This window comes from Bufo gargarizans, chromosome 5 (genome assembly GCF_014858855.1).
Source record: "Bufo gargarizans isolate SCDJY-AF-19 chromosome 5, ASM1485885v1, whole genome shotgun sequence".
In the NCBI taxonomy this organism is placed as follows: Eukaryota; Metazoa; Chordata; class Amphibia; order Anura; family Bufonidae; genus Bufo; species Bufo gargarizans.
Window position 1 is genome coordinate 405,906,988 of NC_058084.1, and position 24,797 is coordinate 405,931,784.

Sequence of the window (24,797 nt, forward strand, 5' to 3'; positions counted from 1 at the left end):
TCATGTTGCAACACTCATCTTATGTTGAGCTTCAGCTGGTGGACAGATGGCCTTAAGTTCTTCTGCAAAATGTCTTGATAAACTTGGGAATTCATTTTTCCTTCAATGATAGCAATCCATCCAGGCCCTGACAAAGCAAAGCAGCCCCAAACCATGATGCCCCCACAACCATACTTAACAGTTGGGATGAGGTTTTGATGTTGGTGTGCCGTGCCTCTTTTTCTCCACACATAGTGCTGTGTGTTTCTTCCAAACAACTCAACTTTGGTTTCATCTGTCCACAGAATATTTTGCCAGTACTGCTGTGGAACATCCAGGTGCTCTTGTGCAAACTGTGAACGTGCAGCAATGTTTTTTTTGGACAACAGTGGCTTCCTCTGTGGTATCCTCCCATGAAATCCATTCTTGTTTAGTGTTTTACGTATTGTAGATTTGCTAACAGGGATGTTAGCATATGCCAGAGACTTTTGTAAGTCTTTAGCTGACACTCTAGGATTCTTCTTCACCTCATTGAGCAGTCTGCGCTGTGCTCTTGCAGTCATCTTTACAAGAGGGCCACGCCTAGGGAGAGTAGCAGCATTGCTGAACTTTCTCCATTTATAGACAATTTGTCTTACTGTGGACTGATGAACAGCAAGGCTTTTGGAGATACTTTTGAAACCCTTTACAGCTTTATACAAGTCAACAATTCTTAATCGCAAAAATTGAAATAAAGTGAGTCACTAGGTTTCAACGGTACTTGCGCCGCTGGTCTCCCGAAATGAAGTGGGTTCTTCACAAATACAAAGTGTTAATATAGTGGGACCGCGCTGCTCCTTATTCACACACAAAGCGTTTTTCCAGGAATGCAGGTAATCACTTTCTCTGGCTCAAGACAGACCCTCTTCAGTTGGATAACAGTGTGCTTTCACACAGATTGAAACTCAGCAAATCTATGCTGGATCATTGAAGGATCTTCTGCAAGATGTCATAAATCACACAATAGTGAGAGTACCTCCGGCACAGTTAAAACTTTCTGCTTTATTATACTCACAGAACTAAAATGATTATTCAGCATATCAATATAGTAATATTCTTTCCGCACAGCCCGACCCGGGTTTCACATAAAGCTTTGTTAGGGGCGAGAATCCACCACGCCTAGGGTGGGCAGCTATTTAAACCCCTCCCCCCCACATGGCACACCTGATGATTGCATTACTAATCTGATTACTCCAGGGATTTCTCCAAAGGACTCGTCCTCCAAATAAAATACATAAAAAACAAATAAAAATACAAGTAAAATACACTCCATCAAGCATTAAAATTTCACAAACAAAAATCGCAATGATTTATTTTTATATTTTTTTCTCCTTCCCCATGCTGACTCTCCCCTTTGGGAGTTATGATCTAAACACGACTAGATTAACCAATGACTGACTACAGAGATGCTTCATTCATGAATTCACTAGTCCAGGTGAGTGCCCTCCCCTTCTGGACAATTCATTGCTCCACTACTCTGGCGCAATACAATGTCAATACCCCAAATACACCTAAGGCTACCTTCACACCCGCGCTCGGGGCTCCGGAACTCACGGGCGGAGCATCCACAGTCACAAGAAGATGACGGTGGGGAACGCCAATTAGTGTTTCACGAGGTGGATGATGAGACACAGTTGCCAATAAGTCAACGACAATTAGTGTCTCAAGAGGTTGATGATGAGGATGAGACACAGTTGTCAATAAGTGAGGTTTTGTTAGGTCAACAAGTCAGGAGGATGACCTGAGTGAGGAAGTGGAAGAGGAGGTGGTGGACGATGAAATCACTGACCCAACCTGGTAAGGTGGCAAGCCGAGTGAGGACATCAGTACAGAGGGGGAGGGATCCGCAGCACCGCAACAGGCTGGAAGAGGCATTGGGTTGGCAAAAAAGGAGAAGGCAGGCCACACCAAACAGGACTGCAACTGTTCCATGGAGCACCCCCTTGCAGCAATCTCCCTTGCCAAGCGACTAGGTGTTCCGCAGTCTGGCAGTTTTTTTAGGAAAGTGCGGACAATAAAAGAATTGTCATTTGCAACCTGTACCAAAATGAGCAGGGGCGTGAACACTAGCAACCTCACCACACCAGCATTATCAGCCACATGGCATCAAAGCCCCCTAATAAGTGGGCCGAACGCCTGGGTCCACAATCAGTGTCTGCGGGTCACACTACTGCCTCCTCTTCCCCTGTGTTACGTGCTTGCCAATCCCCTGTCAAAGACCCAGGCCTGGATGCCTACCACCCTGCACCTGGACCTTCGCAAGCACCATCAGCTGGCACATCCACTTCTGTGTCCCAGCGCAGCGTACAGATTTCCATAGACCAGGCCTTTGAACGAAAGCGCAAATATCCAGCCACCCACCCACAGGCCATAGCACTAAATGCGCACCTTTTCAAATTGCTGGCCCTGGAAATGTTGCCATGTAGGCTTGTGGACACTGAGGCTTTTCGCAGCCTGATGGCAGGGGTGGTCCCTCGATACTCAGTCCCCAGCCGCCACTATTTTTCCCGGTGTGCCTTCCACGCATTACACCAGCATGTGTCCCGTAACATCACACGTGCCCTTACCAACGCAGTTATTGGGAAGGTCCACTTAATGACTGACACATGGATAAGTGCTTTTGGCCAGGGACACTACATCCCATGCCTAGCCCACGTCTTAAAATTTAGCGGCTCAGCGGCTTCTCAAAACCTACCCCAATTTGCCTGAGCTACTGGTGAAGGTGCGCCGCTTGTGTGCCCATTTCCAAAAGTCGTCTACAGCTGCCGCCGGTCTGGCAACGCTTGCAATTGCCAGCTCACCGACTGTTGTGCAACTTGAGCATACGCTGGAACTCCACGTTTCACATGTTGGCCAGGCTTTGTGAGCAGCAGAGGGCAGTAGTGGAATAACAGCTGCAACATGGTCGTCACTTTTCCAGTCAGCTTCCGCTCCTCACAAACGATGAGTGGGCATGGATGTCTGACCTCTGTGAGGTTTTACGCAACTTTGAGGAATCAATACAGATGGTGAGCGGCGATGCCGCTATTATCAGTGTAACCATCCCACTTCTGTGTCTACTGAAACGCTCGCTGCTCACAATGAAGGAGGATGTTTTACATGTGGTAGAGGTGGAAATGGGGGAAGACAGTACACAGGGTGATAGCCAGACCACCCTTGCGTTATAAGCATTTTGGCCAACACCGATTACTGGTTGTTCACCCTACTCGACCCCCGCTACAAAGAGAACTTCTCATCTCTTATTCCTGTGGTAGAGAGGACTAGCAAAATGGTGCAATATCAGAAGGTCCTTGTGAAAAAATTGCTCCCAAAATTTCCAGCTGACAACACTGGCAGCAGAGTACGTAGTTCCATGGGCAACCGAGGAGGGGAGACGAGGGCCAGTTCCACACAGGCACACAGCAGTTCCAACAGAGGCAAGGTAACACTCTCGAAGGCCTGGGACAGTTTCATGACCCCCGCCAGCAACCTCACCCTGATGCGCGGCCTAGTGTCACAAGGAGAGAAGAGTTTCGGAAGATGGTGAAGGAGTACATAGCAGACAGTGTCAGCGTCCTCGATGATCCCTCTGTGCCTTACAACTATTAGGTGTCCAGGCTGAATATGTGGCACAAACTGGGGCTCTACGCCTTGGAGGTGCTGGCCTGCCCTGCCACCAGCGTTTTGTCAGAGCGTGTATTTAGTGGTGCTGGGGGCATAATAACTAATAAGCGCATCCAACTGTCAACTGAAAATGCTGACAGGTTGACTCTTATCAAAATAACCAAGGCCTGGATTGCCCCTGACTTCTTCACTCCACCAGAGGAAAGGAGCTGAACATAAAGGCACTTTAACTGTGGCTTTTATGGTGTATTGAATTACACCACAAAAAAAGGGTATATGGTTCAATCTTCCTTTTCTCGTCCACTTCCTCTATCATATCAACATGCTTATTAGGCTGCCCGCGCTCCTAATTGTTTAGAGGGTCAGCTCAGCAGCAGGCCCTCAACCATAATTTTTTCAATGGTCAGCTCAGCAGCAGGCCCTCAACCATAATTTTTTCGATGGTCAGCTCAGCAGCAGGCCGTCAACCATCATTTTTTCAATAGTCAGCTCAGCAGCAGGCCCTCAATCTTAATTTTTTCGATGGTCAGCTCAGCAGCAGGCCCTCGCCCATAATGTTTTAGATGGTCAGATCAGCAGCAGGCACTAGCCTCTAATGTTTTAGAGAGTCAGCTTAGCAGCAGACCCTCACCCCTAATGTTTTAGATGTCAGCTCAGCAGCAGACCCTCAGCCCTAATGTTTTAGATGGTCAGCTCAGCAGCAGGCCCTCGCCCCTAATGTTTTAGATGGTCAGCTCAGCAGCAGACCCTCACCTATAATGTTTGAGATGGTCAGCTCGGCAGAAGGCCCTCGCCTCTAATGTTTTAGATGGTCAGCTCAGCAGCAGACCCTCGACAATAATGTTTTAGATGGTCAGCTCAGCAGCAGGCCCTCACCCATAATGTTTCAGATGGTCAGCTCAGCAGCAGGCCTTCGTCCTTAATGTTTTAGAGAGTCAGCTCATCAGCAGACCCTCAACCATATTTTTTTTGATGGTCAGCTCAGCAGCAGACCCTAACCCCAAATTATTTAGATGGTCAGATCAGCAGCAGGCCCTCGCCCCTAATGTTTTAGAGGGTCACCAGCAGGCCCTTCCTCCTAATGTTTTTGAGGGTCACCAGCAGTCCATCAATCATAATTTTTCATGGGTGTATATGATGCCCTCCTTTATGTGTAATAAAATGTGTATTGGAGTGCAGGTTCCTTGTAATTTTTGGCAGCCCTTTCACTTAGTGCATAGGCTTTATGAGTGCAGGAGTCCCACTACCTGATCAATTGTACCACAATGTGAATGAGGCCCTCCTTTATGTGATATACAGGTTTTATCAGAGTGCCTCTTCCTTGTAATTTTTGGCAGCACTTGCACTTTATATACAAGTAAATATATAGAAAAGATGTTTCCTAACAGTTTTTCCTCTAAAATCAATTTTATCTTCGGTTTTGTGCATATTATTGTCAGTCTGCAAAATTTGCGTACTACTCGGACAACATCGTTCCCAGCAGCAACCTGGGAGTCCAAGAAGCATCCAGACATCATCCCCATGCTGTTCCCGAACCATTTCAGTGGTGTTTCCATCAATTTCTTTTTTTTCAATCAGATAGTTTTTATTAAACATTTTTACAACATTATACAAAGACATTTTGACTCTTTCGCTACATAATATGTGACATAATGGACAAACAGAGCCATCATGAAAACCCAAAAATTTAAAAAACAGAAATGAAAAAAAAAAGAAAAGAAAAAAGGAAAAGAAACCCAACCAAATCCCCCCACCCCTAGCGAAGAGACGGTCCACCCTCTACTCCGGACACCTATCTGTAGTGTCCCACTAGGTAGGGGTGGGCACTACACAAGGGTCAATTGGTGTGCGCGTTACTCCTACTCACAAGGAACAGAAGTGTTATATTTAATTGTGCATTTTATGTATGCTCTAATGTGTTTTAACATGCAATGTACCCCTGTATGATGCAACAGCAGGCCTAGTTGGGTGTAGTTAGACATCCCAGACACTAGAGGGAGATAGGGAGCCCCTAGTATAAATGTCCAGGCCTAGACAAGGAGTGGGAGTGCAGAGTCAGGAGTCTGAGAAGACAGAGGTTAAGAAGCCTGCTCCTGACATGCAGCTGGATAGCCCTGGCTGCTAGTGATGTCCAGGAGGCTAGTGAGAAGCTCCAGCCTGCCTGAGAACAAGAGAGCCTTAGTTAGCTCTGAAGACACCCCAGTTGCAGGACCCAACCTCCTGGGAGAAACCCACAGTCATCCACTTTACAAGAGAGGGCGATCCAGGGTATGCTAAGTGACCCTGATGGGCAGATGAAACTAGAAAGTGCAGCAAGAATCTAATACCTGAGGAAGATAGTAACCAAGGATTTAAGCCACCCTTTAGGCATCCGGGCCTTGGGAGATAAAGCCAGAGCAGGAGTTCTAGAAAGGACAGTGTACATTGATTCTGAGGAAAGGTACAACCTGCTGCTGAGTGCTTGTGAAGTTTACCCTCTGCGTATCTTGCATGAATATTGCCTGCCATTGTGTGAATAAGCCTACTTGTGGAACTGTGATTGAAAGACTGTACTACTACCTGCTGTACAAAGTTGGATTGTTCAGTAAAGTTACGTTTGGTTCACTATTCTACTTGTGTACCTCCATCATTCCAACTACCAAACGGCGTGCCACCGTCCAAAGGCACTGGCGTCACAAATCCAACAGGGACCTTGCCCCAGGCACTCAAAATACCTGTAACATCCAGGGCACCTCATCCACCATCAGACCTGGTCCCTATATACAGAGTGTGCCCCAGAGGAACCGTGTCTACCTCTCCTTCACTGCCACGCGCCTGCCCAGGGTTCTTCAATATAGTGAGTAACCCTCGATTGCCCATAACCGTGACCTCACTTCGTCATACCCTGCAGGTCTGGCGTGTTGCATATCAGTCCGTATATAGAAAGAAAACAAAGGTTTTCTTCCTGTCCGTATGAAGAGCCTAGTAGCAATTAGTGCTATCCTTTTAATCCAATCCTCAGAGACGCATCTTGTCACCACCTGGAACAGTTCTTAGACATACTCAATTCCCACATCACTTTAATTCCATTAACGCATATCTCAAATTATCATTTTCTTGTATTTGAGGCATCTGACAAATTAAGTGGAGAAGATCCCATTTTTTGCCAGACCTTACTGGCATTTTTGCCAGACCTTACTGATCAGGTTGATAGTCGGCATTCCCACGGCACTAACTGATAAACCACCCTGTTCCAATAGTGCTATAGGGGATTTACATTTTATAATGTGGGCTACTAGTCTTACCGCTGCTCCTCCACCTCCTGGAGTCCGTCCCCATCCCCCCAAATTCTGCATCTGCGAAGCAATAAAATAGAGCCATGGGTTAGGAAGAGACAATCCCCCTGATTCCTTTCCTCTTTGCAGAGTCTCCGACCTTATCCTAGCGGATTTTTTCCTCCATATCAAACATCTAAATAGGCTTTGTATTTTAAAGAAAATCCTTTGCGGGATCCACACCGGGGAGTTATGTAAAACATGTATAAGTTTAGGCATCAAGATCATCTTAAGGAGATTGCACCTACCAGCCATCGTTAGTGGCAGCTTACACCATGTATTAATTTTATCCTTCATATTGGTTAGCAGTGGCTCAATGTTTATGTATCTGTTAATATCGGAGGAAATGGTAATACCCAAATATTTAAAACATTTAACAACCTGCAGCTGGAAGGACAGAAGGGAGGAGCCAGGGGGAACCGGGTCTAATGGAAATAGTATTGATTTGTCCCAGTTAATGCGAAGACCCAATCTGTCGCCAAACCTCTGTATGAGGAACATTATGGTATCAAGAGACTCCTCTACATCCCCAACATATATTAGCATATTATCCGCATATAATGAGACCCGTTCTTCACCGCGCCCATGGGAAATCCGACTATCTGTCTGGACGACCTCAACAAGCAAGCGGTTCGATCGCTATAGCAAAAAGGAGAGGGGACATCCTTGTCAAGTGCCCCTTTCCAATGCAAAGGGCTCCGATGTGATGCCATTAGCCTGAATGCCACCAGAGTTTTGGTATAGCAATCGCACCCAAGAAATGAAGGTAGGTCCAAAACCCATGACCCTCAACACTTCCCATAAATATTGCCACTCGATACTATCAAATGCCTTAGCTGCTTCTAATGATAGTATTGCCCGAACATCCCACCGCCTCCGACCCCCTCTGAATGTTAAGGAATAGCCGCCTAAGATTAACTGATGTTGATTTATCAGGCATGAAGCCAGCTTGGTCCTCATGAATAATGGTAGTGATTACAGATTGCAGTCTGTTCACCAAGACCTTTGCTAGAATCTTAACATCAGAGGTCAGCAGGAAAATGGGGTGGTATGAGTCAGGGCGAGACGGGTCTTTTCCTGGCTTCAGCAGCACCGCCACTGTTGCCTCCCTCATAGAATCGGGAAGGCTTCCTTTCTGAAAGGCCTCCAAAAATAACTCTAATAGCTGGGGCAGCAGGACGTCGCCATATATATTTTTTTTAAACTCTGTCTACACCAGGGGCCTTTTCATTCGGGAATGAGCGAATCTCCATCTCCAGCATTTCTAACATTAGAGGCTTGAGAGGTCTAGTTTTGAGGAGTGACAGACAAATGGAATAGCTTTATGTAAAAGAATGCTCACTCCTCAGGAGTGTGTAGACAGTGTAGAGTCGACATTGCCTAAACTTGTCAGCCATAATTTAGGTAGGCAATTTAAGAAATTCCCTGCTGCCTTTTTTGCTTGCTTACTTCAATCTTTATTTGTCAAACAACAAAAGTCCTCAAATGGGACGCGTTTCGGCACATGTTGCCTTCCTCAGCCACATGTGCCGAAACGCGTCCCATTTGAGGGCTTTTGTTGTTTGACAAATAAAGATTGAAGTAAGCAAGCAAATAAGGCAGCTGGGAATTTCTTAAATTGGATTTTGTGTGGGGATCCCTCCCCTTTTCCCGTGCAGCCGTAACAGGAACGTGAGCTGTTGATTTGGATTATCATAATTTAGGTATGGACATATATGAACAAGACAACTAGGTTCCAAATAATACAGCCCAGGTTGATATATCTTTTGAGCCCGACTATATGGTTCAACCATCTCTTCACTAGCCCCTCCCCTGCCCCCCAAACAACGATACATTACATATGCATCAACAGGTAACAACAAAATACCCAATACAAATAGTAAAAAAGGTAAAAAAAAAAAACGGAGATAGAAAAATTTCCTGGAGCCGAGAAACAGCTAGGTAAAATGTTCAGCCGTGAAAAGCTGACTACAGACATATTATGAGACATCACCCCCGGCCCACCTCCCACAGAAGCCAGCGTTAGAATTAGTAGTTCTCCCATTCTACTTAACCATAGTGCAGAGTAACATTGCAGTACATAGCCCCGTATATAGAGAGATCATTATATATAACATTCCAAGACAATAGATTACAGGGGAAAGGATAGAAGAAAAAGATGGGATAAGATCAAGTAGATAATATATAGGAAAGGAGGAAAGAAAGAAAGAGAAACAGAAAAAAGGGGGAGAACAATATATAAACGCATGGCATTTATCCGGCGCTATCAAGCAGTGTTACGACCGTTCCGCATATCTCCTGCCGGAGTGGAAAAGGGGTCCCAAGGGTGCCAGCATAATAAAAGGGTACATCACAAGTGTTAAAATTATTTAAAACTCCCATTCCACTGAACAATATTGCAAAGTAACATAACATTGCAGTATATTACCCCGTATATACTGTATAGAGAGTATTACACATGCCCTTTCAAAATAATACGGTACGGGGGAAAGGAGAGAAGAAAGAGATGGAATGAGACAGAGTAGATCATATACAGGGGAGAAAGGAGGACCAAGAAAATGAACAGAGAGAAAAATAAAGGCATTTGGCACTCATCCAGCACTTTCAAGCCGCTTTACGCCCGATCTGTAAACTTCCCGCTGTAGTAGAGGGAGGGGGGTACGCTTGATCCGTATTTCTTCAGTGCCTTGATTGAATGTTCGTTAGCTTTCAGCCATTGCGCAGCATCCAGAGAAGTATGAAATAGACAGACTTCGCCTTGAGCAACCACTCTCAGCTTGGCGGGATATAACATGGAGTATGGGGAGTTGCAAGTCCCATAGACGGCATTTCACCTCTTGGAACTTGGCCCTCTTACCCTGTACCTCGGTGGAGAAGTCCTTAAATATGGAAACTTTATTCCCGTTAATAAGGAGTTCAGTATGATCTCTGGCCTTCCTGAGAATTAAATCCCTGTCTCTGGGACCCCCACCAATCTAAGATTATTCCTGCGTGATCTGTTCTCGAGGTCATCAGTTTTGGCCAATAGTAGAGTCACATTATGTATGATCCTGCCAATGTCTCGTTTTACAGGGGGCAGCTGGTCTTCCACATTGCTTACTCTGTCTTCCACCTCTTTAATCCTCTCATTGACTTTTTTCATGTCCTGTCTGACATTTTTTTGCAAATTACCCATATGGGTAGTAAGGGTGTTTAGGGAACTGTTGCAGGACTGTATCGCTGCATATATATCTTTTATAGTGGGTTCCCCATCAGATTTGGGATTGCTGTCTGTGATCAAATCATGCCTGCTAGATGGTGCAAGCAGGCTAGAGATTGAGTTTGACTGCAGGGTCGCCATTAAAGGAGCTGCTTCTGTTTTATTAGGTGCTGGAGAGAAGAGCATAGGCTCAGCCATCGTGTTATTGGGGGCAGCAGCCACCGGAGCCGGTGTAGGGAGCACTGAGGATGAGCGGGCATATTTACCCAAGCGGGCTGCCACATCCGCGGCCCGTGCTTCAGAGAAGGTGCCATCTTGCCTCAAGGTAGCTGGAGGCCCAGCGTCTTTCTGTTCCCTCTCCTTATTCCCGGGATGCTTCATATCGGCGCAAAATGTGGCCACCGGTATGGTAGCAGCGGCTGGTGGCACCTGGGAGCGGTTTACACAGTAGAAGGAGGATGACGGAGAAGTATAGAAGGTAGGACGGGAACCTCACAGCGCTGCATCCTTTCACATGTTCGGCCAGGCCACGTCCCCCGTTTCCATCTATTTCTGACCTTTTCATGTGAACCAGACACCCTCCCCTCTTCAGAGCAGGGGGTGCCTGGTGTAGTAAAGCGCAAGGGGCCGTCATTGACGGAAGATATGTGTCACCGAAGTTCCTGGCCTCGGTGAGGTAAGAGCCGGTAATTTTAAGTGTCAGCGCCAGCTAGTGCTGATTGACACTATTTATTATTTAGTGTGGCTGTAAAGCCGATCCGGGCTGGCTCTTACTGGGAGCAGCCAAAGTACTGGGTGGGTGGCTGTTCCCCACGTTCCAGGCCGGGTTTTGTTTTGGGATAAAAACCCAGCCAGCAGTCTCAGCTGGGTGGATTATCCTCCATCTGATACTGGAGCTTTGTCAGTCTGGGTGTTGGAGCCTGAGAGTTTGGGCCGGGACTAAGGCCTGCTATATTGTTTGGGGAAAAGCACGTGGACGTCTGCTTCAACCAAGGACTTATGTGCTGCAGCCTGGTGTGAACAAACACCAGACTCAAGGTGACAGTTTTTCATTGAAACTGCCTTTTTGTTGTCACTTTACTTATGGGTGAATAAAACACTGCACTGTTTAAGTTAAAGACGTTGTCATTGCCTCTGTACTGCGTCCGCAAGCCTGTCTACCAGAGCAAATGCTCACACTGTTTAAAATGCTCGGGTTCTCCCATTGACTTCCATTGTGCTCGGGTGCTCGGTAGAGCACCTGAGCATCCCGAGGTGTTCTACTCGAGCACCCAAGCACTTTGGTGCTCGACCAACACTAGTACAAGTTCCAGCGCAAGTAGGTGAGCCAGGTGTGTGCAGTTAGAGATGCTAAGAATAGTGTTGAGCGCGAATATTCGAATATCGAATTTTTTTTGCGAATATCGGCACTTCGCTAATTCGCGAATATTTCGAATATAGTGCTATAAATTCGATATTTCGAATATTCTTTTTTTTTTTTTTTTCAGTTTTTTTTTTTCTTTCCCACTTCCCTAAAGTTGTTCTTACCTGTCCTTAGGATTCCTGGCTCCAGTCAGTGCCCGTTGCCGCTTGTGCCGACTTCCGTGCTCATGGAGTGTCCCCATCACCATGGGAACGTCTCCATATACTAGAATGTACTGTCGGATTTGAGAATTACGTTGAAATCGTAATTCGATTAATTCAAGTTATAATAATCGAATTGCGATTTCAACTTAACACTGCTATATTCCATATTCGTTAATTCTAGCCTAATATTGAATATAGCAGTGCTAAGTTGAAATCGCCATGCGATTACTTCGAGTTATATTAATCGCATTGCGATTTCAACTTGGACCTGGTTTTAACTATGGTTGGCTTGGTAGAATTAGCGAATATGACGAATGTATTCGTCATATTCCACAAAACGAAGATAACCAAGTATTCTCCATCTTTGTTTTAGCTACCTATTCATCAACTTCGCTAATTCTAGCAATCATATAGGAAAGTTTACTATAGAGACAGCTAAGTTTAATTCGCTATGCGGTTATATTACTTAGCTTTTTTTTTAAATGAATAGAATAATTATAATACCTGATAATTATTATAATTATTCTATTTATAAAAATAAAAGCAAAGTAATATAATCGCATAGAGAATTAAACTTAGCTGTCTCTATAGTAAACTTTCCTATATGATTGCTAGAATTAGCGAAGTTGATGAATAGGTAGCAAAAACGAAGATGGAGAATACTTGGTTATCTTCGTTTTGTGGAATATGACGAATACATTTGTTATCTTCGTTTTGTGGAATATGACGAATACATTCGTCATATTCGCTAATTCTACCAAGCCAACCATAGTAAACCAGGTCCAAGTTGAAATCGCAATGCGATTAATATAACTCGAAGTAATCGCATGGCGATTTCAACTTAGCACTGCTATATTCCATATTAGGCTAGAATTAACAAATATGGAATATAGCAGTGCTAAGTTGAAATCGCAATTCGATTATTAGAACTTGAATTAATCGCATTGCTATTTCAATAGGAGAGTAGCCTTTAAGTTAAAATCGCAATACGCGATTATTTAAATCTCATATTAATCGCGATAACTAGAATAATGATGAATATTCGATTTCGACGAATATAAAACTAATAATCTATCGAATATTCGCAAATTTCGTCGAAATCGAATATGGCACCTGTCGCTCATCACTAGCTAAGAACAGGGCATGGGGGCCCAATTCAAATTCTCGCTATGGGGCCCAATGATTTCTATGCACGCCCCTGGTCTCATGAGAACCATATACCACAGTGTAGCACACTATATTGCCAATAAGCAGCCCCTATGTGGTGGCCATCAATAGCTACCATCTTCTGTCCTCCTCCAGTTTCTGATTATAATATGGAGCAGGCTCAGGAAGTGAGATGCAGCCACAGCAGTTGAATTCAGGAGGGCATATGCGATAGCTGGCCATGTATATGAGTACCTGATTCTCACAGCTTTAATTATCCCTGAGAGCTCATTATGTACCCAGCGGCATAGAGGCGGGCTTGGGTGGCCCCATAGGCATCGGCCCACCGGGAAATTTCCCTGTAATGTCTATGGCCAATCCACCCCTGCATGCAAGTGATTACACTCAGTGTACATTGCTGTGGAATATGTTTGTACTACATGAGCAAGAGGAAATTTGACAAAAAGGGCAAAAGTTAAGAGGTTTAACTGCGGAGGCAATACATGGAGTTCAGTCAGTGCCGCACCTACTGAGAGGCGAGACTCAGAATGAGGAGGCGAGGTATGTAGGACAGCAGTGTACAGGTTACATATGCCTAGATAAGGAGGATAGCGCGTCCTCTGGTAAATGCAATGTTTTGATGTAGAGAACAGCTAAACAAAGAGGACGTTCTCCAGACGGAGAGAAGCCATGGGCAAAAGGAGAAATGTTCGACAAATATTATTCCTGGAACTGGTGTCTCTGATTTCTATCAGGAACATAAAATGAACATGCAGGGTTCAGAAAGTTCAGTCAGCAACAAAAACAGCTGAAGTGCTACGGTCAGCACAAGCCTTGTTATTGCTCTCCTGAACCTGCATGCTACACAGCGTCCAAGGGAAAGAGGCCTGAAGTCTCTTCCCTTTCATGCGGCTATAACACCACATCTATAGCTGAATCCGATCCCTTACTGTACCCATAGACAGCCCAGTAAATCCCAACAAACTGAAAGTGTACCTGTACACATAGAGCATCAAAGTGTACCTGTACTTTCATAAAACTTTTGATATGTCATAGTAACAGATTAAAGGGGTTTTCTGGGATTATTTAACTGATGACCTATCCCCCTAAAGCAGGGGTGTCAAACTCAAATTCATCGGGGGCCGCATCAGCAGTTTGGTCATCCTCAAAGGGACGGTTGTATCGGACTTATGGGGGATCTGTGGGTGACACTTATGGGGAATCTGTGGGTGACACTTATGGGGGATCTGCCCACCCCTGGGACCGCCCCCTAAAACCGCCCCTTTAGAGAACAGGGATGCAAGTAAAATTTGGGGGGGCTATAAAAGTCCAGCCCAGCAAAGAAACCCCCCAGATGGGGATGGCACTGTTAATGGGGGATCTGGGGATGGCATCCACAGATCCCCCATCCTATAACAGTGCCATCCACAGACCCCCCCCATCCTATAACAGTGCCATCCACAGACCCCCCCCCCCACCCCATAACAGTGCCATCCACAGACCCCCCCACCCCATAACAGTGCCATCCACAGACCCCCCCACCCCATAACAGTGCCATCCACAGACCCCCCCCACCCCATAACAGTGCCATCCACAGACCCCCCCCCCACCCCATAACAGTGCCATCCACAGATCCCCCACCCCATAACAGTGCCATCCACAGATCCCCCACCCCATAACAGTGCCATCCACAGACCCCCACCCCAAAACAGTGCCATCCACAGACCCCCCACCCCAAAACAGTGCCATCCACAGACCCCCCCACCCCATAACAGTGCCATCCACAGATCCCCCACCCCATAACAGTGCCATCCACAGACCCCCCCCACCTCATAACAGTGCCATCCACAGACCCCCCACCCCATAACAGTGCCATCCACAGACCCCCCACCCCATAACAGTGCCATCCACAGACCCCCACCCACCCCATAACAGTGCCATCCACAGACCCCCCCCCCCCCATTGCAGCTCCAGTACAGACTAGTTATAAAATGTGTACAATTAATAAGGATTCTATTCATGAGGCCCCCTCTGCAGTAGAACATTCAATATAGCCACATCCTACTCACAGGGCTGTTATCTTAATGCTGGCCGGCCGGGCAGACGAGCGGCAGCGTCACGACTGACGTCACATGCCTGCGCCGCCTCCTTCATTCAGAAAGTAGGCCGGGCACATGACGTCAGTCGTGACGCTGCCGCTCGTCTGCCCGGCCGGCCAGCATTAAGATAACAGCCCTGTGAGTAGGATGTGGCTGTATTGAATGTTCTACTGCAGAGGGGGCCTCATAAATAGAATCCTTATTAATTGTACACATTTTATAACTACTGGAGCTGGGGGCCGGAGCACAGTGAACACACCGGCCCCCAGCTCCTCCTCCCAGTCCCTCCCCGCTGATACATCGCAGCCTGCGATGCTGGAGCATGGCAGGCTGCGATGTCAAAAGGTGGCGGAACGCCGTTCCAGTGCGTTCCGCCAGAAAAAAAGCCCTGCCGCTCATTATGCGATTTATTATCACTTCCTGCAGGGGCCGCCTGCAGGAAGTGATAATAAAAGGTGAAGGCTGGCGGCCAGCGGCGGCTACGCGGGCCACATGACGAGGTCTGGCGGGCCGCGGGCCTTGTGTTTGACACCCGTGCCCTAAAGGGTCAATAGTTATAAAGAAGAAAGTGAAATAAAAATGAAAATAATATATATAAAAAGAAACACCACTATATTGAATTTTACATATAAAAATATATACACAATAAAAAAAAAACATATTAGGTATTGCCATGTCTAAACTATTAAAATATTTAAAAAAATTAATGTACGGTGAATGCTGTAATGGGGAAAAAAAGGAAAAACGCGATTCACCATTTTTTGTCATCTTGTCCCTCCCAAAAAATTTAATAACAGTCACCAAAAAGTCCTCATAAAGCTCTGTAGACCGAAATATAAAAAAGTTATCGCTGTCAGAATATGTCAATGCAAATAAAAAAACCTATAACAAGATTGGTGTGGCTGCATTCGTATTGAGCCGCATAATAAGGACGTCAGGTCATTTTTAGCGCAAAGTGAACGCTATGATGTCGAAATCCCCCAAACCATGTGTCCCACAAAAAGAGCCCTCTTATAGCTATGTGAACTGAAAAAAAAAAGTTATGGTTATTGGAACTTCCAAAATACAAAAATTAAAATAGGTCTCTACCCCCAAAGGGTTAAAGGGGTTATCCAAGTCTATAAAATGCCCCCCTATATGCTGGGCCCCTCACAATGAATATACTTACCTGGCTCGCTGCGCCGCTCCTGCTGCTTCTCCCCGTGCACAAATTAAAACATGTGGTGTCGGGGGGAGCAGCCAATGGCTCCCTAGCATCGCAGGTGACGCTAGGGAGGCTTGTCCCCGTCACCGCCTGCCATTGGCTGCTCCCCCCCGACACCGGAGGTTTTCATCCGTGCATTGGAAGAAGCAGCAGTGGCGGTGTAGTGACCAGGAGCCACGCAGGGAGCGGGGAGCCAGGTAAGTATATTCATTGCGAGGGGCCCGGCATTTTGTAGTCTTGGATAACCCCTTTAAAGGCATTTTCCAGTATTAATATACTATGATTTCTATCAGATATACTCATGAAGTAGCTTTCTTCATGTACATCATTCTTTTTTTCAGTTTGGACTTGTCTGACCCATTTCCACCATGAGCACAAATCTGTCTGGTTTCGTTTAATCCTGTATGTAGCACTTCCTGTTCCTGTTTCCAACCAAACCCATGATGCACTTCTCCATTCTCCACTACAATTCCAGCACCGCCCCTAACAACGCCCAGCTAGTTTATGGCTCCTCCCACCCAACTAGAGACAGACACTCCCCCATCACTGCCCGTGTTGATGCTTTGACACGCCCATGGATACAACATCACAGGAAATAGGAAAGAGCTGGCTGGCTCTGTCCAATCAGTGCTGCTGTTGTCAGACTGTGCAGGGACACACCTCCAACTGGTAACACCCCTCTTTACCCCTACTGCAAGCTTCTGTCCATCATGGTCATGTGACCACAGCCCAGAACAGGAGATAGGAGCAATAAAGATAAAAAAAATACATTACAAAATTACAGCTTACCTTCACTCCAAAAATCCCTTTAAAGGGAACCTGTCACCGGGATTTTGGGTATAGAGCTGAGGACATGGGCTGCTAGATGTCACACAAATATTTAGACAGCACTCCTTGATGATGATAAATAGTGATTTTATTTCATTTCATATTATTTCAGCCGGAGTTAGTGGTATATCAGTTGCGTGCAACGTTTCGGGCTAACATTCGCCCTTCATCAGGCACCGGCTGTACACACACCGTAGTCCTCAGAGTGCCTGATGAAGGGCGAATGTTAGCCCGAAACGTTGCACGCAACTGATATACCACTAACTCCGGCTGAAATAATATGAAATGAAATAAAATCACTATTTATCATCATCAAGGAGTGCTGTGTAAATATTTGTGTGACATCTACAGTTCTTGAGGTGGAGCTACAGAACACAACCCGGACGCGCACCCACCCTTGCCTTTTATTGAAAAGAGTGCTGTGGCCTATTTAATTGAAAAGATGGGTTGCTAGATGGCCACTAGCACATCCGCAATACCCAGTCCCCATAGCTCTGTGTGCTTTTATAGTGTAAAAAAACGATTTGATACATATGCAAATTAACCTGAGAGGAGTCAGAGCTTGAAAATATGACTCTTCTCCGGTCACACAAGTAAGATATCACTCTTTTATGTTAATTTGCATATGTATCAAATAGTTTTTTTTACTCAATAAAAGCACATAGAGCTATGGGGAGTGGGTATTGCGGATGTGCTAGCGGCCATCTAGCAACCCATGTCCTCAGCTCTATACCCAAAATCTTGGTTCCCTTTAAGGTAAAGAAATGCAACACGCCAGACCTGCAGGGTATGACGAAGTGAGGTCACAGTTATGGGCAATCGAGGGTACTCATTATATTTGAAGAACCCTGGGCAGGCGCGTGGCAGTGAAGGAGAGGTAGACACAGTTCCTCTGGGGCACGCTCTGTAGATAGGGACCAGGCCTGATGGTAGTTGAGGTGCCCTGGATGTTACAGGTATTTTGTGTGCCTGGGGCAAGGTCCCTGTGGTATTCGTGACGCCAGTGCCTTTGGCTGGCGGCACACCGGTTGGTGGTTGGAAAGATGAAGGTACACAAGTATGCAGTGAACCAAACGTAAACTTTACTGGACAATCCAACTTTGTACAGCAGGGAGTAGTACAGTCTTTAGATTATTACAGTTCCACAAAAAAGGGGCTTATTCACAAGTATGGCAGGCAATAGTCATGCAAGTTACACTGAGGGTAAATTCCACAAGCACTCAGCAGCAGGTTGTACTTTTACACTGTCCTTTCTAGAACTCCTACTCTGGCTTAATAATTCCCAAGGCCCGGATGCCTAAAAGGGTGGCTTATATCCTTGGTTACTTCCTTCCTCAGGTATTATACTGCTTGCAATGGTTCCTAGGTTCCTCTGCCTATCAGGGGCACTTGGCTTACCCTGGGACGCCTCCTCCTATCAGGTGGGTAACTGTTGGTTTCTCCCAGGAGGTTGGATCCTGCAACTGGGGTATCTCTTCAGAGCTAACTTAGGCTCTCTTGTTCTTCAGGCAGGCTGGAGCTTCTCAACAGCCTCCTGGACATCACTAGCAGCCAGGGCTATCCAGCTGCATGTCAGGAGCAGGCTTCTTAACCTGTGTCTTCTCAGACTCCTGACTCTGCACACCCTCCCCCTGTCTGGGCCTGGACATTTATACTAGGGGCTCCCTATCTCCCTCTAGTGTCTGGGATGTCTAACTACACCCAACTAGGCCTGCTGCTGCATTAGACAGGGGTACATTGCATATAACAACACATTAAAACATACATTAAATGCAGAATTAAATATGACATTTCTGTTCCTTGTGAGTAGGAGTAACACGCACACCAATTGACCCTTGTGTAGTGCCCACCCATACCTAGTGGGACACTACAGAAACATGACAATATTTTATGATGAGCATAGTGTTATTACAGTGTCTCCAGATTGTAAAGGAATATTATCATATGGCGGTGATCACTGACAAGAAGTATCCGACCAAATAATTCTGCAGAGCTATGCGCCACATTGCTTTACCTCAGGTATTGGCTTAATCACTGCTGACTGAAAGTATGTATTAAATATGACTGTTTTGAGTTGAGTCAATGTTTTCTCGTCATAGCACTCCCATCTGGTGACGACTACGTGTTTTGACAGCCCTGCTGAGACGACTCCGAAAAAAACAAAACCTAGGCACAGAGAGGCAAATGTTCTCTGATCCATCTGTGCATGATGAGTAAGATGACACAGTAAGTGGTACCTTTAAATGGCATTAACAGCATGCTCGTTAGTGAACATGTGAAATGTGCGTGAAGCTCCAGGGTCACCGTCAGAAAACAGGGACAATGCCGACATGCATCATAAACCCTGCATATAACGGCCTATTCACACATCCGTAGCGTATTGCGGATCCGCAATACACCCGGCCGGCACCCCCATAGAACTGCCTATTCTTGTCCGCAATTGCGCACCAGAATAGGACATGTTCTATTTTTTTCCGGAGCCGCGGACCGGAAGTCCGGGGCCGCGCTCTGGAAATGCAGATGCGGACAGCACACTGTGTGCTGTCCGCATCGATTCCTGCCCCATACAGAATGAATGGGTCCGCACCCGTTCCGGATAATTGTGGAATGGACACATTCTACGGACGTGTGAATGGACCCTAGTAGCAGTACAGGACAGAGGGACCTGTCACCTCTCCTAACATGTCAGTTTTAGTAACTACTTGCATTCCCTATGTAATAACAATTCTGGAACATCTATTCTTATTACGCTATATTATGCCAGTACTGTAATATTCCTGCTAGAAGTTTACAAATAAATCGCCAGCAGTCTGCAGTAAAGGTATTGCTGGGTGTTACCATCAGCAGGTGTGTCTGGCTCTATCCAATCAGTGCTGCTGTTGTCAGACTGTACAGGGACACACCTCCAACTGGTAACACCCCTCTGTACCCTTACTGAAAGCTGCTAGCAATTGATTTATAACTTCTAGTAGAAATAATACAGGAATGGCACAACATAGAGCCATAAGAATAGATGCTTCAGAATTGTTGTTACATGGGGAATGTAAGTAGTTACTACAACTGACATGTCAGAAGAGGGGACGAGTCCTCTTTAAAGGGAACTTGTAAGGAGGATTCCTGCTGCCAGAGCCTCGGACACCATGAAATCCTGACATGTTCCCTTGTTACAAACAACTGGAGCATTTCAGAGAATACCTAGTATGAAATGTAACCCCCCATTCCATACTGTAGTAACTACTAGTAAGCCCAATGATCAGCAGCCACTGCTGGAAAAATTGTAGTATTACATGACGACTTTACAAGAAATGTCCATCCATGCAGTGGTGTTCCCAGGGTGTTTGGCACCCGGGGCAGGTCTCTGACATCCCCCCCCCCAATACTTGACCACATACCTTTTACATCCAGGGACATCTCCTGTCATGTAGACCTTCTCTTTCCTCTTCTCCTCCGTTAGACCGCCATGAGAAATTCTTTCAGCCGCATCTCGTCTCTACAGAGTTTGTAACACAGACACGTTCAATTTCTCAATTTCTCCATCAACCCCCCCCCCATTCTAGTGTTCCCACAGTGTCATCCTGCTGCCATCCACAATACTGTGCCCGTTGTGCCCCCCAATGTCCCAGGTACTATACTGCTGGAAAAATAGTGACCCTAATAGACATAATTGGGGTAATTTATCAAATTAGTGTAAAGTAGAACTGGATTTCCAAAAGAGCTTTCAAATATGAAAGGTGGAATTTGATTGGTTGCTATGGGCAACTAAGCCAGTTCTACTTTACACTAGTTTTATAAATTACCCCCAATTTCCCTATAGTGTCTACAGCAGTTAGAATATCCCCTAGAGAGCCCCCAGTAATAATAACACCCTATATTGAGCTCCAGGTAATAATGCCTGTATAGTGTCCCCAGAAATAATAGAATGACCCCTACAGTGCCTCCCCAATAGAAAGGCCCCCCTGCTGCCCCTACACAATAATTTTCCCCACACTGCCCTCACACAGTAGTGTCCCCCACGCTGCCCCCACACAGTAGTGTCCCCCCACACTGCCCCCACACAGTAGTGTCCCCCACGCTGCCCCCACACAGTAGTGTCCCCCACACTGCCCTATACAGTAGTGTCCCCCAAACAGTAGTGTCCCCTACACTGCCCCCACACAGTAGTGTCCCCCACACAGTAGTGTCCCCCACATTGCCCATATAGTAATTTTCCCCCCACATAGTAATCCCTCCCATAATAATTTGCCCGCCCACTGTGCCACACAGTATCCCACCATTTCCCCCCCCCCCCCCCCACGTCCTGCTGTGTGCACCCCCCTCATGTCCACCAAAGTTGGCACATAAAATAAAAAAATTTGGCCCCACACAATATCTGACCATATTTTCCCCCCACACGTCCTCTGTCCTGTGTGCACCCTGGCCCCCTCAGGTCCCCCAAAGTTGGCACACACAAAAAATCTAAAAGCTAAATACTTACATGCGCTTGCTCGCAGAGTCCCGGCACTGTGCTGCTGAGTCCTGGCACAGCGCGCCTGCCCTGGGATTTCACTACCGCATAGGCTTTAGGTCTACTAGGCCTGAGGCCTATGGCGGTGATCGGCGGCGGGGCAGGGAACTATGTGCTCCGCTTCCCTGCCCCGCCAGAGTATGTGGGTGTCAGCGCTTCAGCAATGAGCACTTCCATCTGTATTGAAGGAAGCGCTCATGCGCTCATTGCTTCTGGGTCTGCTGGCACCCCCGTGAGAGCCGGCACCCAGGGCGGAAGGCAACCCCCCCCCCCTCCCCGGAACGTCACTGCATCCATGTAAGGGCCTCCAGAGCTAGAGCAGCTCTCTGCTCTAACTCATAGTGGGGTGTCCAGAATGAGGGAGATTCTCCTCTATGACATCCATATAGCCAATAGTACTAGTATTCTGGTTAGACTAAAGGCATATACCACAAATGGCTAGAGAGTCTCCGTCATGCAGGACCTCACTTTCCAACTTCATGACAGTCAAGTGTCCAGAATTCTATTAAAATCCACATTCCAGGCACTGTAAGGGTACGGCCACACAGTCAGTTTTCCTGATGTGGTTTTGGAAGCCAAAATCAGACATATATGTATATAGAGATATGTATTTACTGATCTATACCTCTATATACATAAAAAAAAACAATATATACCCCAACCAGGGAATGATTACTCAAACTTTTGTAGGTTCTCTATATACATATGTAGATAAAGTGAGGCACCAAAATAAGAAAAAAGCCAAGGGGGTGAATACTTTTGCAAGGCACTGTAGATATATATATATATATATATATATATATAAAGAAATATATTTACTCATCTACATCTCTGTATACGGTACATATATATATCTATATATCCAATATGCCTGTCCCAAAAAAAAGTCGCCACCTGGATTTAACTAAGCAAATAGTTATGAGCCTCCTATTGGATAATTACTGCATGGGTGATTATCTTTCAGCTGGCAATAAGTTATTTAACCCCAAGTGGTGCAATGAGTTGCTTCTCATTTCTTAACCACCTCAGCCCCCCTAGCTTAAACCCCCTTAATGACCAGACCACTTTTTACAATTCTGCACTACACTACTTTCACGGTTTATTGCTCGGTCATACAACTTACCACTCAAATGAATTTTACCTCCTTTTATTCTCACTAATAGAGTTTTCATTTGGTGGTATTTCATTGCTGCTGACATTTTTACTTTTTTTTTATATTAATCGAAATTGACCCCAATTTTTGCAAAAAATGAAATTTTTCACTTTCTGTTGTAAATTTTTTCAAATAAAACTACATTTCTATATAAATTTTTCTTTAAATTTATTGTTCTACATGTCTTTGATAAAAAAAAATGCAATAAGTGTATATTTATTGGTTTGGGTAAAAGTTTTAGCGTTTACAAACTATGGTGCAAAAAAATTAATTTACGCACTTTGACTTTCTGAGCACCTGTCATGTTTCCTGAGGTTCTACAATGCCCAGACAGTAGAAACACCCCACAAATGACCCCATTTCGGAAAGTAGACACCCTAAGGTATTTGCTGATGGGCATAGTGAGTTCATGGAAGTTTTTATTTTTTGTCACAAGTTAGCGGAAAAAGATTTTTATTTTTCTTACAAAGTCTCATATTCCACTAACTGGTGACAAAAAATAAAATTTTACATGAACTCACCATACCCCTCACGGAATACCTTGGGGTGACTTCTTTCCAAAATGGGGTCTCATGTGGGGTATTTATACTGCCCTTGCATTTTAGGGGCCCTAAAGCGTAAGAAATAGTTTGGAATCCAAATGCTTAATAAATGCCCTGTGAAATCCTAAAAGTACTCATTGGAATTTGGGCCCCTTTGCGCACCTAGGTTGCAAAAAAGTGTCACACATGTGGTATCGCCGTACTCAGAAGAAGTAGGGCAATGTGTTTTAGGGTGTATTTTTACATATACCCATGCTGGGTGAGATAAATATCTCTGTAAAAGACAACTTTTCCCATTTTATTATACAAAGCTGTCATTTTACAGAGATATTTCTCTCACCCAGCATGGGTATATGTAAAAATACACCCCAAACCACATTGCCCTACTTCTCCTGAGTACGGCGATACCACATCTGTGACACTTTTTTGCAGCCTAGGTGCACAAAGGGGCCCAAATTCCAATGAGTATCTTTAGGATTTCACAGGGCATTTTTTACGCATTTGGATTCCAAACTACTTCTCACACTTTAGGGCCCCTAAAATGGCAGGACAGTATAAATACCCCACAAGTGACCCCATTTTGGAAAGAAAACACCCAAAGGTATTCCATGAGGGGCATGGCAAGTTCCTAGAATATATATTTTTTGGGCACACGTTAGCGTAAAATTTTTATTTTATTTATTTTAGATATTTTTTTTCCTTACAAAGTCTCATATTCCACTAACTTGTGACAAAAAATAAAATTTTACATGAACTCGCCATGCCCCTCACGGAATACCTTGGGGTGTCTTCTTTCCAAAATGGGGTCACATGTGGGGTATTTATACTGCCCTGGCATTTAAGAGGGCCCTAGAGCGTGAGAAGTCTGGAATCCAAATGTACATTTTAGGAGGGCATTTTTAGGCATTTGGATTCCAAACTACTTCTCACGCTTTAGGGACCCTAAAATGCCAGGGCAGTATAAATACCCCACAAGTGACCCCATTTTGGAAAGAAGAAACCCCAAGGTATTATGTGAGGGGCATAGTGAGTTCATGGAAGTTTATTTTTTGTCACAAGTTAGCGGAAAATTATTATTATTTTTTTCTCACAAAGTCTCATATTCCACTAACTTGTGACAAAAAATTATATTTTACATGAACTCGCCATGCCCCTCACGGAATACCTTGGGGTGTTTTCTTTCCAAAATGGGGTCACATGTGGGGTATTTATACTGCCCTGGCATTTTAGGGGCCCTAAAGCATTAGAAGAAGTCTGGAATAAAAATGCTCTCCTAAAAGGTACTCATTGGAATTTGGGCCCCTTTGCGCACCTAGTCTGCAAAAAAGTGTCACACATGTGGTATCGCCATACTCAGGAGAAGTAGGGCAATGTGTTTTGGGGTGTATTTTTACATATACCCATACTGTGTGTGAGAAATATCTCTGTAAATGACAACTTTTTAAAAAAAATTATACAAAGTTGTCAATTTACTGAAATATTTCTCTCACCCAGCATGGGTATATGTAAAAATACACCCCAAACCACATTGCCCTACTTCTCCTGAGTACGGCAATACCACATGTGTGACACTTTTTTGCAGCCAAGATGTGCAAAGGGTCCCAAATTCCAATGAGTAGCT

General features: G+C 45.3%; 1 long non-coding RNA gene across 1 annotated transcript in view; it reads left to right on the plus strand.

The window, feature by feature from the left end:
* The window catches only part of LOC122937760, a 215,158-nt gene that overhangs the window by 97,071 nt on the left and 93,290 nt on the right, over window positions 1-24,797 (plus strand). Inside the window, exon 2 of the long non-coding RNA XR_006389912.1 lies at window positions 19,077-19,203. This is a non-coding gene — a long non-coding RNA (uncharacterized LOC122937760). The remainder of the gene's footprint in view (window positions 1-19,076; window positions 19,204-24,797) is intronic.